The sequence below is a fragment of the Sitophilus oryzae genome, unplaced genomic scaffold (genome assembly GCF_002938485.1).
Source record: "Sitophilus oryzae breed Bouriz unplaced genomic scaffold, Soryzae_2.0 scaffold_130_pilon_pilon, whole genome shotgun sequence".
NCBI classification, from domain to species: Eukaryota; Metazoa; Arthropoda; class Insecta; order Coleoptera; family Curculionidae; genus Sitophilus; species Sitophilus oryzae.
The window spans coordinates 705,172-722,640 of record NW_022145960.1 but is presented as its reverse complement, the minus strand read 5'-3'; the positions used below and the strand labels follow the sequence as shown (position 1 = coordinate 722,640).

At 36.1% G+C, this 17,469-nt stretch overlaps 1 protein-coding gene across 1 annotated transcript in view; it reads right to left on the bottom strand.

Annotated features, from left to right (window-relative positions):
* LOC115874968 overlaps positions 1 to 17,469 on the bottom strand; it is a gene marked incomplete in the record, with an annotated part of 636,162 nt that overhangs the window by 410,134 nt on the left and 208,559 nt on the right.

Sequence of the window (17,469 nt, the reverse complement as noted above, 5' to 3'; positions counted from 1 at the left end):
CATTATATACTCGGAATAACACACCAAGTTTGACTCGACTGAGCGATTAGGGATAAATCCATGTTGTTCAGGGATAATACAGTGTTTTAAAGTGTCAATTAGTTTTTGGTGAACAATGGACTCGAATATTTTACCATATATGTCAAGCTTGCTGATTGATCTGTAATTTGAAACTTCATTTCGCGAACCACTCTTAAATATTGGAACAACATTGGCTAACTTCCATTATGGAAAGTCGCATTCTGTAAGGGACTTGCCATAAATCAAGCAAAGTGGCTTAGATGAGGAAACTGCACAATTTTTTATAAAATAAGATGGGATACCATCCGGTCCGCTACCCTTATTTTGATCAATGTTAAGCATAGCCTCTAAGACTTCTTCATGTTCTATATCAATGAGCCAGCTTCCTCTTTATCAGTATTTATTTTTTGCTCAAGAGGCTGGAGGACACTTTGAAAATATTTCGAGAAAAGATGAGATGTTATATATATATAGTTAACAGAAGTACCTATTGGTGTCTCCGAACGTCTTATGACTCTAAGGTACCCCATATCAGACAGAACTTACGTCAACATCATTAGTACCTACGCTCCCACCCTTGACGCTAAAATTGAGGATAAGGATAAATTTTACCAGGCTTTACAAAATGCCCTTCAGCGAATTCCAAAGCACGAACGAATCATCTTGCTAGGTGACTTTAATGCCCGTGTTGGCAAACAACACGAAATATGGCCTGACGTATTGGGAAAACATGGAATAGGAAACGTAAATAGCAATGGTGAACGCTTATTGACAACATGCACAGAGTATAATCTTTGCATCACCAATACGTGGTTCATGTTGAAGGACAGGTTTAAAGGTACCTGGAAACATCTTAGATCAGGCCACTGGCATCAATTGGACCACATAATCGTTCGAAGGACGCATCTAAAAGATGTTAGGCTCACAAAAGCTAGAATAGATGCCGAATGCGGCACTGACCACCGACTTTTAATTTCAAAAATGAAAATCCAGTTAAAACACAAACATCCACGCTGTAAAAAGCAAAACAACATGACCAGATTGAACGTACGGGGTCTAGAGAACGACAATACCGCCGACGCCCTCCGGGAAACCATCAAAGAATCACTTCTACCGATAACTTCAATCAATATTGGAAGCTGAACAGGGCTGGACACAATTAAGGGATGCGATTCATAAAACCAGCGAAGCAGTACTGGAAAAGTCGAACAAAAAGAAACAACCGGACTGGTTTAACGAAAATCAACCGCATATACAGGCTTTGTTGGAACAAAAGCATAGAGCACATCAAGCAGTCACTGCAAATCCACATAATCCAAGACTGGTAGACAACTTTAAAGCAGCCAACACCACGTTTCGAAGAGAACTGCGCCAAGTAAAGGATAACTGGTGGTTACAAAAAGCGAGTCAGATTCAAGAGTACGCCACGCATCACGATTATCGTAAATTCTTCGGCGGAAAAATTCTTGCAAAAATAATGTCAAACCGCCTGCACCCATATATAGAAAAAATCCTTCCAGAATCGCAAACGGGTTTTCGTATCGACCGTGGCACCGTCGATTCCATATTTTCCATCCGTCAACTACAGGAAAAAGTAAAAGAGCAGCAGTCTAAACTTTATGTTGCATTCATTGATCTAACAAAAGCCTTCGACTCTGTGAACAGAGGTGCGCTTTGGGCAATTATGGATAAGTTCGGAGTACCCAACAAATTTCTTACAGTGTGTAAAAGCCTCCATAACAACAACAAGTCAAGAGTGTCACATCATGGATCACTGAGCGACCCATTCCTAACTAATACAGGAGTTAGGCAGGGATGTGTCTTAGCGCCTCTCTTATTCAACATATTCATGGCAGCGCTCTCCATTATAGTGGACAGCAAACTGTAGGAGAGAGGATTGGGCATTAGATACAGATATGACGGCGGTCTGTTCAACATAAAAAGACTCAGGGCAAAAACACGTACAAAATTTATCACAGAACTTCAATACGCTGACGACTGCGCTCTAGTTGCAAACACGGTACAACAATTACAAGAAATGTTGAACACATATACCTGGGCATACGAGGCTTTGGGCCTTAAGCTAAACATCGACAAAAGTAAAATCATGTGCACTCCCCCGGAAGATCACAACAATGTTATAAAAATCGGAGAAAAACTATTGGAATATGTGGCGGAATTCAATTACCTTGGCAGTTTGATTTCGGAAAAGGCCAATATTGATTCTGAAATTCAACACAGGATTAGTAGCGCCTCAAGGGCATTCTGGAAATTAAAAGACAGGGTTTTCTACAATCATGATTTGAGTACAAAAACAAAACTTGCAGTATACCGAGCAATTATAATCCCCACCATGTTATATGGGAGCGAAACCTGGGTGTCTTACCGCCGACACATGAACGCATTAAACAAGTTGTAACAGAGACACCTTAGACAACTCTTAAGAGTCCGGTGGTTCCATCATGTATCAAACGTATCGGTCCTTGAAAAAGCTAACTGCGAGAGTATTGAAGTCATGGTCACCAAATCCCGCTTAAGATGGGCTGGTCACGTATGCAGAATGCAAGAAAACCGCATACCAAAATCTCTGCTTTACGGTGAGCTTGTAGACGGTAAGAGGAGGCCGGGTGGACAACTGAAAAGATACAAGGACATTTTCCACGAAAATTTAAAGGGAATTAACTTGCAGAATGAGTGGGAAAAAGCAGCTAACAATAGACCTCAATGGAAAAGGGTTGTAAACTCAGTTAACAGCGGCAACCAAAAAGTAAAGAGGCACCAAAGCAACGAGATTTTTGAATGTCCGGAGTGCGGTAGGCACATAATATCACGTATCGGGCTTTTCAGTCACAGAAAAGCTCATGAAAGAAAACGCCTTGCGTGACCATCTTCTTTATGTGTGTCGAATACTCGTCAGCGAGTAACGGCGGCTGTATTTATTTTTTGCTCAGGAGGCTGGAGGACACTTTGAAAATATTTCGAGAAAAGCTGAGATATTATATAGGGGCCCTCTGCTCGTTCATTCCCTGAATGCATTATGTTTGGAATTCCGACATTTTTATTGTTTTATAGAAACTAGTTGCCAAAATCTTTTGGTATTATTAGGGAGATTGCTATCAATCGACTAGGACACGAATAGGACATAAAATCACTCTTAATCAATTCCTTACTGTGTTTCCTCAATTGACTGTAAAATCTATAATGATTATATAATAATATATAATCATTATAAATTTGTAGACTGTCTTTGTCAGCCCTTAATATTTCGTATATAAGTACACTAGGGTAAAAAAATAAAAAATATAGCAAATACGTGCGTATTTGGAAAAAGTGTGTTAAAACTAAAAAAATCTTAATAAAATAAGATGTTATTTTATTCCGCTGCGATTTACTAACTACCTTCGAAACTAGTTTGTTATTCATAGCGATTAATTTACTATTTTTCTTCCTAGTAAATAAATAATGTGAGAGCTGAAATAACTCCAATGATAAAACTAATGAACATTTTAATAATAACAACTCACGCTAAATATAGCAGATCTAATAATATCACGTCGTAGCCGCGTGTAGTAAGCAATAATTTCTCTTCTGATATTTTTAATGATATTATTACACCACGTGGAGTTCACATACAAATATTATGGATATGAACGCGATAATATTGGCTCTCATGGTTTGTATGCAGAATGCATATTTGATCGATATTTTTTTATTACATTTTTATAAAATACGTATCTGTAAACTGGATTGGTACCTATGTAAATATTTTCAACTTTGTAACAGAAAGTAATGGAAAATTATGTTCAGGGATTTCCTAAAAAAATATTAAAAAGTTGTTCAAGAATAATTATTTATTTAGCTTCTAGTTATATTATGTTTTTAACTAACAAATTATTTTCTACACTCTTAAATAGAATAGAAAAAATACCATACGATAAATAATATTAATCTACGACAATGTCATTATGACACATTTAACATTGTCATTTGCATGTCATTATGGCTTTCATAATCATTGCCTGGAAACTTATATGGTGAAATTTTGATAAAATAATTTAGTACTCACTAAAAACACGGTATGTCACTAGTGGTAGGAAAAATAATTTTTAGAAGTTACTAGTTTATTTGGTTGCCTGCTTTGTTGCCTGTGATATGCATATACAGGGTGTTTCCTAATTAATCTAAAAAATAAAAAATCGTTAGAAAACGGCTTAAGGCGGGCTCTTAATAAGTATATTTATTTTTTTCTCGGCAACCGTTTGATGAACAAGAAAAACTCAAAAGATCAATTTTGTTGAAAAAGGATGGCCAGTCAAGAAAAAAATATATTTTCTTTAAAAAACCATTTATGTTAAGCAAAATATCGATTTTTTTTTAATTTTTAACACCCTGTAGATCAGAAAGGAAGTACTTTAGACCCAACGGTTATATAAAAATTGTTTTAAGAACACATGAGGAATCACACCACAATTTTTTAGACTAATTAGAAAACACCCTGTATATTGTCAACTTGACAATGATTGTTGATAAATCAAAAAATACTTTTTCTGTGAAAAAAACCCGATTTTCGCAGGAAAAATTTTGGTTTTTGTTGAATTTGGGCCTGCGTCTGCAAATACCCCCGGTATGTTTTTTAATATTCTATCTATCTAAAATTTAAATATCAGAGTCAGAAATAGTTTTATTATCTATTAACTGTAAAAATGGTATACTTATAAGTTTTATCAGATATTGTGATTTACTTTCTACCTTCTAGTCAAAATTTATATTTAATAAACTGTAAAATATATATATATATATTCTTATGTTTTATTAAAGTTACTCTGATATACTAATATATCAGTGTAATTTTAAAACTAAATCCTTTGAAATCAAATATAAACATAAAAAATATTTACAGCAGAAAATTCGAAGGCGCTGGATTAAACCTAGTCTCTACTAAGAACACGGAGGGGCGCTTTGACGCAAAATTTTACTATTAAGTTTCATATCTATCTTAATAGAAGATTATTTTCTTTTATCTATGTTCATAATATAGTCTATGAAACGAATAACTTTGAATTTGACAGTTCCCGCGGGCTTTTCTAGTGTTAATTTCTTTGAATAAGAAGACTAAGGAAGGAGCATATCAAAAATCTTAGGTACACCGCGATGGGCCTCAAATATGGCCGACTTAAATTCCGGTTTATCAGTGCCTTTCTAATTTTATTTAAAAAATGTAAAACTATGATGTAGGGTAGACGTGGTGTAGACTTAATAATTTGTTACTTTATTTTACGTTGTGAATAATTGTTGGTAGTTATTACAATTGTTACAAAAATATATAATTCTAATAAAAATAGATAAGTTATAATAAGTATTTATTGACACAAACATCCGATACGCTACTGAAGCAGGCAAATCAAATTAACGTATCAAAATTCTTTGACATCTGATCTTTGACAAGTAGTAAATAAAAGCTAAAATGCAAGAAAATATATAATTTAGTTAATTTAAGTGAATTTCATAAATGATCGGTTTACTACACGTATGTATATTATATAGTCACTTACTAGCGAAAAGTTGTTCCATTATTTCACTCAATTTTTGCCGAGATCTACCGCACGCTACACAACCAACTATTTTAGAGTCTTTTTCGATAAATCGCGATAATGTCACTGTTAATTTAAGTTCTGTCACAATTTCCATCTAGATTTACTACCTTTATACAACTATCAGTAGTAGAATTGTGACGACTTTTCTGTCGTTACCCAAATAGAATGAAAAAAGAATCCGTTGCTCAGGGTTAGAGGAAAGCTGGGTTCGTAGGTAAGGCTTCTGACTCACAGTGACTTTCTAATGTTGTTAAATATTAAAATAAAAAAATGATAATATATAGGCTGTAGAGACTTTAATATTGATGTTAAGAATTCAAATAGGTATGGTCAAAGACAGTGAAAAGGGCGCCACTTACTTTGTTTATGAGAGTGGTAAAGTAAGAAACCAAAAAGAAAAATACGATATCACAACATAGCTAAAATAAAGTAATCAACAGCATTAAGGGTTTATTATGTTTATCAGGAATAAAAGTCAGAAATAACTATCCTACATTAAACATTTATTGAAAACGAACACAAGTATTATCAATTAGTCACAGTGATCCCAATAAAACCGCAAGTTATTTTAAATAGATTCGAATTTAGTAACTGTATTCTTTGAACTAAGTAAGCTACTTAATATAAAAACAGGTGAAATTTATGTATGTCTCAATACGATGATGTTTCGAAACATGTCGTGTACAAAAACCTTTAAAATGAATACGTGTTAATAATTTTCATATAAAATGTCATAGCTAAGTAAGAGTCTACTGTACGAATCAAATTATAACTTATAACGTTAAATAAAAAATAATTTTGACTACAATATGTGGGATAAATAGTGATAATTTACCAGGTTATTAAATCTGTTGTCTCAAAATTTATAAAATAAAAGCGTACCTTGTGTATCAAACTTAAGACTTATCTGTATATAGTTTCTTATGAAGTAAACAGGTAGTTAGGTATTCTCCAGACTAACAGAAGTGGATGCAGATGACTATGGCAGGAGAAGTCTTCGATATCAGCCAAAAGAACGATTGTAATGTCAGGAACACTGTCTTAAGATCATGTGGTAATTACTGAGTACCATGTGGTAGTTACTGAGTACCATGTGGTAGTTACTGAGTACCATGTGGTAGTTACTGAGTACCATGGGGTAGTTACTGAGTACCATGTAGTAGTTACTTAATATCATGTGGTGGTTACTGAGTACCATGTGGTAGTTACTGAGTACCATGTGGTAGGGGGGACATGGAAGGAGCCTCCACGATTGCAATAGTGTATCAAAATTAGTAAACAAAAAATACTATTGTTGGCGTCCCCTGGAAACGTCTTCTTTTAGACGGCCAATCCTTCCACCACCGGACCGAAGTGTACGAACCAACATGAGAAATAATCATCAAGGGTTCTTCTCAGAACCGACCTTGACGATGGCGTCCATAAATATAGAGGGTATTACGAATAGCAAACAGGAATTATTATCCGATTTTTGCAGAATTAATAAATGCGATGTTCTGTGTATTCAGGAGACACACAGGGACCACACACAAAAACAACCTAATATCCCTGGCATGCGATTGGCCATTGAACTACCTCATAACAAACATGGGAGTGCAATCTTTGTCAAACCTGACAAAGTAATTACATCAGTTGGGTCATCAAACACAAATAACATCGAAATATTAACAGTGGAAATTGGAAATTACACTGTCACTTCCGTCTACAAGCCCCCGGCAGAAACCTTTATCTTTACACCACCATTGAATTTCGATTCTCAGAAGGTTAAATTCGTCTTGGGTGACTTTAATAGCCATAGCCCAGCCTGGGGATATACAGATTCCGACACGAACGGAAGCCTGGTCGAAGAATGGGCAGAATCATGTGATCTTACCCTTATACACGATAATAAACTTCCACATTCTTTCCACAGCAACATCTGGAAACGTGGATATAACCCCGATATATGTTTCACTAGCCTCGCATTGGAAGGGCAGTGTATTAAAAGAGTATACCATCCCGTGCCTAAAACTCAGCACAAACCAATAGGAATTGACGTATACGCAGCCGTCAGATCACCAAATATTCCATTTAGGCGTCGGTTTAATTTCAAAAAAGCCAACTGGCAGAATTTCTCTAGTGAATTGGATTCAGCTATTAGTGAACTGGAGCCCATACCAAAGAACTACGAACGATTTATTGATCTAGTGAGGCTAGTCTCAAGACATACAATACCAAGGGGTTGCAGAGAACAATATATTCCTGGTCTTTCTAACGATTCTAGAGAACTGTTAACCAGGTACAAAGAACTCTTTGAGAAGGATCCTTTTAGTGAAGACACGCTAGAATGTGGCTCAATGTTAATGCAAGAACTGAGTAATTCCAGACAGCAAAGATGGATAGACAAGATAGAGCAAATTGATATGACTCACAGTAGTAAGATCGCATGGAATTTCCTAAAAAAACTTGATGGCGACCCAATTGAAAGGAAACAAATCGGTAACATCAAACCTGACCAGATTGCCCACCAGCTGCTGAAGAATGGAAAGCCCGAAAAGAGAACTAGAATACCAAGATTAGAGAGAGATCGAGCAAACGAGATTAACATCCTGGAGAATCCCTACAGTTTAAAAGAACTCAATTACGCTTTAAACAATATGAAAAACGGAAAGGCAGCAGGCGTAGACGATTTGTGTACCGAGCAGATTAAAAACTTCGGCCCAGCAACAAAAATGTGGGTTTTGAAATTTTTTCAAGAATGTACCGACAGCCACAAAATCCCGAAATCTTGGCGAAAATCTAAAGTTGTAGCACTGCTGAAACCGGCTAAAGATCCAGGACTGGCCAGTAGCTACAGACCGATCTCCCTGTTGTGTCATTTGTACAAAGTTTACGAGCGAATGATTCTCAGACGCATGGAGAAAATCGTAGAATCGAAACTTATTCCTCAGCAAGCGGGCTTTAGGCCGGGAAAATCATGCACTGGGCAGGTCTTGGCTCTTACAGAGCATATCGAGAGGGGATACGAGGAGAAGCTGATCACTGGAGTCGCTCTTGTCGATTTAACCGCCGCATATGATACCATCATTCATAAACACCTCCTAACTAAAATATATGCTACAATTAAGGATTATAACCTGGTAAAAGTGATCGAGACAATGATGCAGAACCGACGCTTTTGTGTCACTCTGAACAATAGTAAGAGCAGATGGAGAACTCAAAGGAATGGGCTGCCCCAAGGAAGCGTCCTGGCGCCAATGCTATTTAATATATATACCAACGATCAACCTCTCCCTGCCTACTCAAAACATTTTCTTTATGCTGACGACCTGGCAATAGCTGTACAAGATACCAGCTTTCACAGCGTCGAACAAAAACTGGAAGGTGCACTTAACACAATGGCTAGTTACTACGACCGGAACTCACTTAAACCCAACCCTTCCAAGACGCAGGTTTCCGCTTTCCACCTACGCAATAGAGACGCTGCAACAAAGCTTAATATCTTGTGGAGAGGTAGTTTGCTGGAGCATACAGAAAAGCCGAAGTATCTCGGAGTGATACTAGACAGGACCTTGACATATAGGTACCACTGTCAGAAAACTCGCCAGAAAGTCAGCGCTAGAAATAACATTTTGAGAAGGCTAACTGGAAGCAAGTGGGGCGCAAATCCATCTGTCTTAAAAACAACTGCACGGGCTTTATGTTTTTCAACGGGAGAATATGCCTGTCCTGTATGGAATAGATCGAGCCATGCCAAACAAGTTGATGTTGCTTTAAATGAAACGTGCCGAATAACAACAGGGTGTATGAAAGCAACAAGCTTATTTCAACTTTACAGAGCCTCCGGATTTGCAGCTCCCTCACAGCGGCGCAAAGCGGCTGAACACACTGAAAAGTTTAAACAGATGTTCGACGAGCGCCATCCGCTTTTTGGCGAGTTCCAAGGATCAAGCAGACTCCGATCTCGGAAAAACTTTTTAAAAACTGTTCAAGAAGATCCACCGCTTGATTATCCTCTTAGAGAAGAAGATTCTGCAGGCCAACATCTTGATTGGGTCACGTGGAAGTCCCTAAACCGCATCAGAACAGGAGTAGCGCCTGTTAAAACCAACAAAGCGAAATGGGGACTTATCACGGATGAAGACACAAAATGTGAATGCGGCGAAATCCAAAATATGGAGCATGTGCTGTCATGCATAAGATGCCCTCATACATGTACCCTTGAAAATTTATGGAACGCCGATGAAAATGCTTTAGACGTCGCCCGGTACTGGGCTAAAGAATTTTAAATTATAATTGTACATTATGTACCTATATGGTCCGGATACGAAAAAGTAAAGTAAGTACCCATGTGGTAGTTACTGAGTACCATGTGGTAGTTACTGGTCTGAAAATCAACTTTACATAAATATATTCAAACCATATGCCGATCCAAACCAGTAATTAAATACTCAAATAAACGAAATAACAAACGGAAATAAGGTGATCATTCCAAGAAGAAACCAAACAAATACGATCTATACTCTGAATTGCATACTTTACAAGGTTTTCAAATTTCCAAATCGAATACCCATGCAATCGAAATCGAAAAGTGGATGCAGAGTGCTTTTCACTGGAAAATTTGTCGGACGCCGACACACGCGTCTTTTTCAGATCCAAATTCCCAGAAAAAAAGAAAAAGAGAGAGAAAAAAGTGATATCATATGATTGAAATCATTAGAACAGAAAATCGCAATCCACAGCGAAGTGAGATTCAGACAAGTGAAATGCAATTAAGGAAGTTTGGCATATAGCGAATAGATGGCGCTAATAAACAAGACAAGTAAACTGTAAGAAATAAAGTTTGACATCTAGCGAATAGATGCGCTAATAAAAATTAAATATCGAAACAAGTGACCTGTAACAAATGGAGTTTGGTATCTTTGGCATCTAGCAAATAGATGGCGCCAATACTAAGAAATTTAAATAAAAATAGATTTTTAAATTCAATTATTAAAATATTAAAGGGAATAAAAAATGCTACAGAATAAATAATAAATAACATAAAATAAGCTGCGTAAAGACTGACAAATCCACAAAATTTCAAATCAAATTCAAATGTGTCAAGTGAATCGTCAAACAGAACTGTAAAGGATCCCCACACTAGAGAGCTTTTTCCGCCCACCATGCATGAATACATGGATAGCATTATGCTCCTTCCTTAGTCTTCTTATTCAAAGGTTAATTTTATTAGATTAGCAACTTGCGGCCATACTGACGCAATGCCGTCTCTAATAGAACAGCCTCGAGCGAGATTTATGACGTCACGCTAACATAATTATTCCTTATATTTGACTATGGCTGAAATCGTACTCCATAGTCAATGTAGATAGTTTTAGTGTTAAGAATAATATTTTAAAAAAATATGTGGTCATCTTTTGACAAGTTTATATTAGTTTATTAATTGCAGTAAACATGATGTGGTGTGTGGTGTGAACATTTTATATGCAATTTCTTGGATTATATTCGACACTATTTTTTTTATATGATACAACACTGATGATGGCTATAATGTTAGCCGGAACGTTTTTTTTACCAAAAAAAAATAATGGAAAACCAAATGAAAACTTAATCAGCGTTTTTCCCGAACCTAAATCCCAAGAAAATCAAAAATTTTAGAATAATTTTACATTATAAAATGACAGCGATCTTTATTTCATAGCCATTGCTGACGCACTTTTTTCTATGATATTGTATTACTTGCAAATATAATTTTTCGAATATTGATACTTATAAATTTTGTGAATGCAAATAATAATACATCACTATTAGTATATATTAAATGTTTTTTGTTAAATTAGATCGATTTTCAAACCCCAAAATTTAAAATATATTTTATATTATACCCATTACCTTATGTACCTATTCATTATTTGTATATTGTAAAACATTTGCTGCATTTATATGGTTCATAGTTTATTTTCCAAAGTATTTATTACTATAAATAGGTATATATATATATATATATATATATATATATATATATATATATATATATATATATATATATATAAAAGAGAAAAAAGATTAAACGGCTCAGCCCTCAACAACTCGTAACCGTATACACCAGTGTACACCAGTGCAGACACATTTTACATAGGCTTGCTCGTACGTTTGCTTTGATTTTTCGGGAAGTAGGGAATCGACAACGTTTTGCGCAATGCCTTCAATATCCGAAGGGACACTTTCAGAATCAGAATCGCCCATATTAATATTATTTTTTGTTTTTTGCTGAAACTGAACGTTTAACACAAAATTAAACATCAATAATTGAGTTGTCAAAGTCAAAAGGGAAACAATCAACAAGCACGGTTACCACGGCGTCGACTAATATGTGCACCTGATAATTTTGAATTTTAATTTTTATGAGGATATCTCTGATATTTTAAATTAAATCAAATCTCTTTGGATCGTCCCTCGTGTCGCGTCGTAGATTAAATTTTTAAAATTTGTGTAAACGTTACACGCGTTTCATTATGATCTTCGTATCGAACTTGTATCATTAACTATAAAAAAACTGTGTGTGCACTATGTGTGAAGTGAAACATATTTGAAGTGAAACTTCTTACTAACAGCTATTGAATAGGTGGATTTGAAGAACATGTTTGAAAAAGTGACAGATAATGCTGTTTTAATACCTATAAATGTTATTTTCAATTTATTTCGGTAAGCTGTACATTTTCTGTTCCTTTAATAGCCTGCAAATTTTGTGGAATGCCACCCAAAATACACACTTTTATGCAAATACCTGTTAAATTAAAATAATTTAATGCCAAAATAATGTTAAGGTTTAAATTTATTTAAGAAGAGAAAAAATTTTGAACCTAACCAACAATAATTGGTATTTATAGTAGTTACAGTAATTTTGTTAAATTTTATGAATATTCTCATTGATTATAGGTTTGAAATAAATATGACGATGTCCTCCAATGAAAATGCGATTTGCTTAACTCTAATAATAATTCTAATTCTGAGCTAGCAAATGAGCTAAATGCTTTACTTAGAGCGTTATTCGGAAGCCACAAACCTATCGATGAGAATATGCATGAAAGTTTACTTCCTAGCACACAACGAGAGGATACTGGTACAGGGTACAGTATCAAGATTATTGTAATGCTTTTCTTAGCTTTAAATCAAATGTTTTTTGGCGGTTGCGCGTTCCTTACCACTCAAGGGCAAGTCGTGTCAAGGCCGTGGTGTGTCACGGCTATGAATTTTTACTCCAATCGCGCGTAAAGAAGTTTCACTTCAAAAATTACAGCCATCTTTGAACGACGAAAACAAATTTTAATATGATTTCCTCTAGAGTTCGATTTATCAGTATACAAAAATATTTTTTGGCCGTACTGCAAAATATTTCCTTTTTGAGTTGTAAATTAACGACTTAATATTGAGTACAATTAGTTGAAAAGTAGAATGTAGAGTTCAATTAGAATATAGTTCTTATCAAATAAAGTTTGGAGAAGTGGTATTTCCTTTTCCAGGATGTACCAAGCCCATGATCCAACAATTTCCTACCTACTCGATGAAAGAGGTGAAGCGGGAAACCTGCAACAGGTACTCGCCTGGGAAAACCTACTATGTGCCAGACGAGTTATGTGGAATTTTTACCTCACTAAAACCTAAGCTACACCTCTGTCCTCTCTCCAGGAACGTTTTTTTCCCAGGCGGCACTTTTTGTAAATACTACTCGCCGGGGCGTTCTTATTTGGTGTTACTGCTGTCTATTCTTCGCAGGTGGTGCGAAGATCCTTGAGTACGGTCTTAGCATACTCCGCTACCTTGTTCCATGCCGATTGACTCTTCAGCATGCAGTCTACTATATTTTCTGGGCTGATGGACAAGCCTAGATTTCTCTCGAGTTCCGTCCTTATCTCCTCGTATAGAGGGCATCGGAAGAACACGTGCTCCGCATCTTCGGTCACCACGCGGCAATGGTGACAGTTCGGGGAGTCACTTCTCTTGAATCTGTGCAAGTATGCTCGAAAGCGTCCATACCCAGTCAAGAGTTGGGTGATGTAGATTCCAACCTCCCCGTGCACACGGGTGATCCATTTGGTGACATCCGGGATTAGTCGATGTGTCCACCGACCTTTCGTCGAGCTGTCCCATCTCACTTGCCAGAGACGATGACTTTCAGTCCTCTCTTCTTCACAGAAGACCTGTCGCTGCTCGACTTTCTTCTTGCGGTGTTGTCGCTGGCGTTCTCCCGCCAAGATGTCGATAGGCAAGCATGTTGCCACTACACTCACTGTATCCTATTATCCAGTCCGGTATGCTGACGCCACTCTGATCGCTGAGAGTCGGTGGACTGATGTCATTGTCCTGCGATATGTTTTTAGTTCCAGCGATTCTGACCACACCGGTGCTCCGTATAGCAGGACGGAGGTAACTACTGTTGCAAGTAATCGTCTCCGGGTTTGCCTGGGGCCTCCGATATTGGGCATTATCCATGAGAATGCGCCCTGAACTGCTCCCGCCTTCTCACTGACGCTGGAGATATGCTCCTTGTAGTTGAGCCTCTCATCCAAGACCACGCCAAGGTACCGGATATGGGGTTGCGACTGGATTTCATGGTCGCCTACTCTGATGGTGATGGTCTCCATTTTCTTCCGGCTATTCACTAGGAGTGCTTCAGTCTTATGTTCCGCCAGCGACAGGTCTGCCGATTGCATCCACTGTTTTGCATTGACATATCTACCAATGGCAATGTGCAGTGGTGTTAGATCTAGAATGACCTCCATTGGTGCTGTTGGACAGGTTCTCATGGCTCCTGCATGCCAGTCTCTGGACTTTGCACAGGTTTAGCCTTGCTGTACGTTGCTCTAGTTTTGTGTACCAAGCAGCTAATCCATAAGTAACTAAGCTACTATCATGGTATACACTCAGCGCAAAATGTTAGGGCGCAGCCCCATCTATTTCCGGCCAGTCTTTTGCATATCATGAGAGCATTTGTGGCTTTGCAGGTAATGTTCTTAATGTGCCTGTTCCACAGAAGTTTAGTTTTTTTTCCTGTGAAGGCAGTATTTCTTTGGCATCTAGGTGGATTCTTTCCAAGTTTTTCAGAATTTGCTTTCTGGTGCTCAGTTGCTGCTCAGCTGATGCTCAGTCCGACAGTCCTGCACCATCTCTCAGTGATGCGGAGTCCTTTTTGGATAATATTACACAGGGTTATCCAACATTTTCCAATTTTTCACTATTTGGCCATAACATATTTTTTGAATTACCTATAATATTTTTATTACTACATAAACATTACTCTTCGGTCAACTGTGGCATCGTCAGCCCGAAAAACTTCTATCTAGAAACAGTACTGCCCTTTGTCATTGGCTGCTCGTGGAGTATGCCACAGAGCCATAGCACTAACTTATTTTTTTCAGAAAAACATATTTTTTATCTTAAAAATGTATATTTTTAATGTGTACCTTTTTTTCTCAGTTTAATATAAATTTTGTGATATGACAACCGCGCACTTGTTTAAAATATCAAAATATGTTGGCTTGTTTAAATATGAATCTAAACAGGCTTAACACAATATATTGCTAATGATTTTTTAGATAAAATTTCTCCTTCAATTTAACAACATTAAACCTTTCATGTAATAAAACACATATATTTTTGAATATAAAGAAAATAAGAATATCAAGAATTATCAAATTATTACAATACTTTGAGATATTTTTATTTATGTAGTACCTAACTTGTAGAGAAAACGTAATTTATTTAACTTCGTTTAGATTACACTATTTTACGTTTAGACTTACGTTTTTTATTACTCTTTTTCAGAATAGAACCGACGGCATATCTGGAAAAACTAATAGAAAACAACCTTCATACATTTTTTTACTTAAAAATGTGTTATACACATTTTTAAGTAAAAAAATTGTCATTTAAGAGCCATTTTTACGCTTAAGCTAATTTTAAGATAACAATTCTTCTCAAGTTATAAAATATAAAAAGTTGTTCTCTTAAATGAGAATTACCATTAACCTCAAATTATAATTTGCTAAACCTGTTAAAACTAATTAAGTTTTAGTTGAGATTTAGTTTAAGGCCTTTAGACGCACATTATAATACTTTTTTCATTAAGTTTTCTTTATTTTGCTTTTAAAATACCCCATAATTAATGAAAAAATAGAGAAGGTATTTCTTCTAGCTAAAGCAATATTACTATTATTATTTAATTAATATAACTTGAAGGCAAAGATATTTTCTTTTAAATTATATGATTGTCTTTATTTTGTGCAAGTACAAGTGGCGAAACACCAATAGGATTTTTTTTAAAGAGGTCCGCCACAATGGTATAGATATTTTTTAAAAATTAAATAGTACTTTATTTCTTATTCTGGTTAGGATGGTAAATAAATAACTTTTAAAGCATTATAATATTTTTTTTAAATAAAAATTGGACAGTAAGTATGTATAAAAACATAACTACCAAAAATTGGCGTGGCACACTATTTTTTTTATTTTTGTATAGCTATCTATCGTGCAGCAGAACTGTTAAGGTGCGTATTCATTATCCGAACGAACGAACGAACGAACGAACGAACGAACGAATGAAAGTGCGGTATATTTAGACGGGGACCAAACGCATGCGGCCGTTCGTTCGTTCGTTCGCTCGACCATCCGTTTCGAGTCGGTACATCAAAGGCGTTCGCCAAGAAATGCGTCCGGTCTATGGTCCGGTCTTCTCGTGCGGTTCTATCGTACGGTTCTCGTCCATACCACTAGCGAACATTCGTTCGTTCGTTCGGATAATGAATACGCACCTTTATAAAGCTGTATTATACTGAACCACGCTATTAGATATTTAGATTTTAGTTATTATTATAACTAACGGAAACTACGCCTGAAAATTTTATTCGAATTTTATGTTTATAAAAACCAATGTAGGTTCTTTCAAAATATTTGATGTTTTCAATTCCATAAACCTATACAGTGTGTTTCAAAAAACATGTGCCATCTCTCGTGGGGAGATTCCTCACGTAAAAATAAGACTTATTTTTCATATCAACATAGGTCCGATTCTGCTTTGTTTCGTAGCCAGGGGCGGCGGAAGGGACGGGCGACCCGGGCGGCCGCCCGCGGCGCCGGTAACTATAGGAGCGCCACAACAGCAACTAAAATATTTCAAAACAGTAATCTAAACAAATAGTAACGAATATCCAGTTCAATAATTAATCGGTACTGTCCACCAATTTCCACATTAACACATTAGCTATTACCACACTACATAGGGAAGAATATCTGACTAAACATTATAAACACTATACTGTATCCTAGATGTATCGTATTATAGTTTACTGAAATTATGCTCAAAAAAATCCTTAGCACGAAAGCTTTGGGATAGTTTTGATTTCTTCTATTCTATATGTTTTTTGAGTGCTCTATCCAAAACTGGGATTTGCGAATTCATTTTCGTGGAAGAATATTAAACAAAATTAAATAAAAAAATATAAATCGGATTTGTTCGTGGCATTTTTATAACTCAAAAGCTAGCAACTTTTTGTAAATAATCCTTCTTTCTATAATTCTCGTTTTTATAAATTTCTAAACAAACTGTTTTGGGTCAAGAGCTAGCAAAATTAACAGTTTTAGACTGACCGCTCAAAATTGCACTTTTTCTACTATACACACCCTTTATTTGTTATTAATGGCTGATATGCCCTAAAGTTATATGCGGCAAATATTCATTCGCAAGAAGCTGAAGAGGATCCCGATATCATTATTATCAAAAAAAAACTTATAAGTTTGCCTCATTAATTAAATTAATTTATTAATAGTAGTGGGAAAGATATTAATCTTTTGGGGGTTTTGATTGTTCCGGATTGAA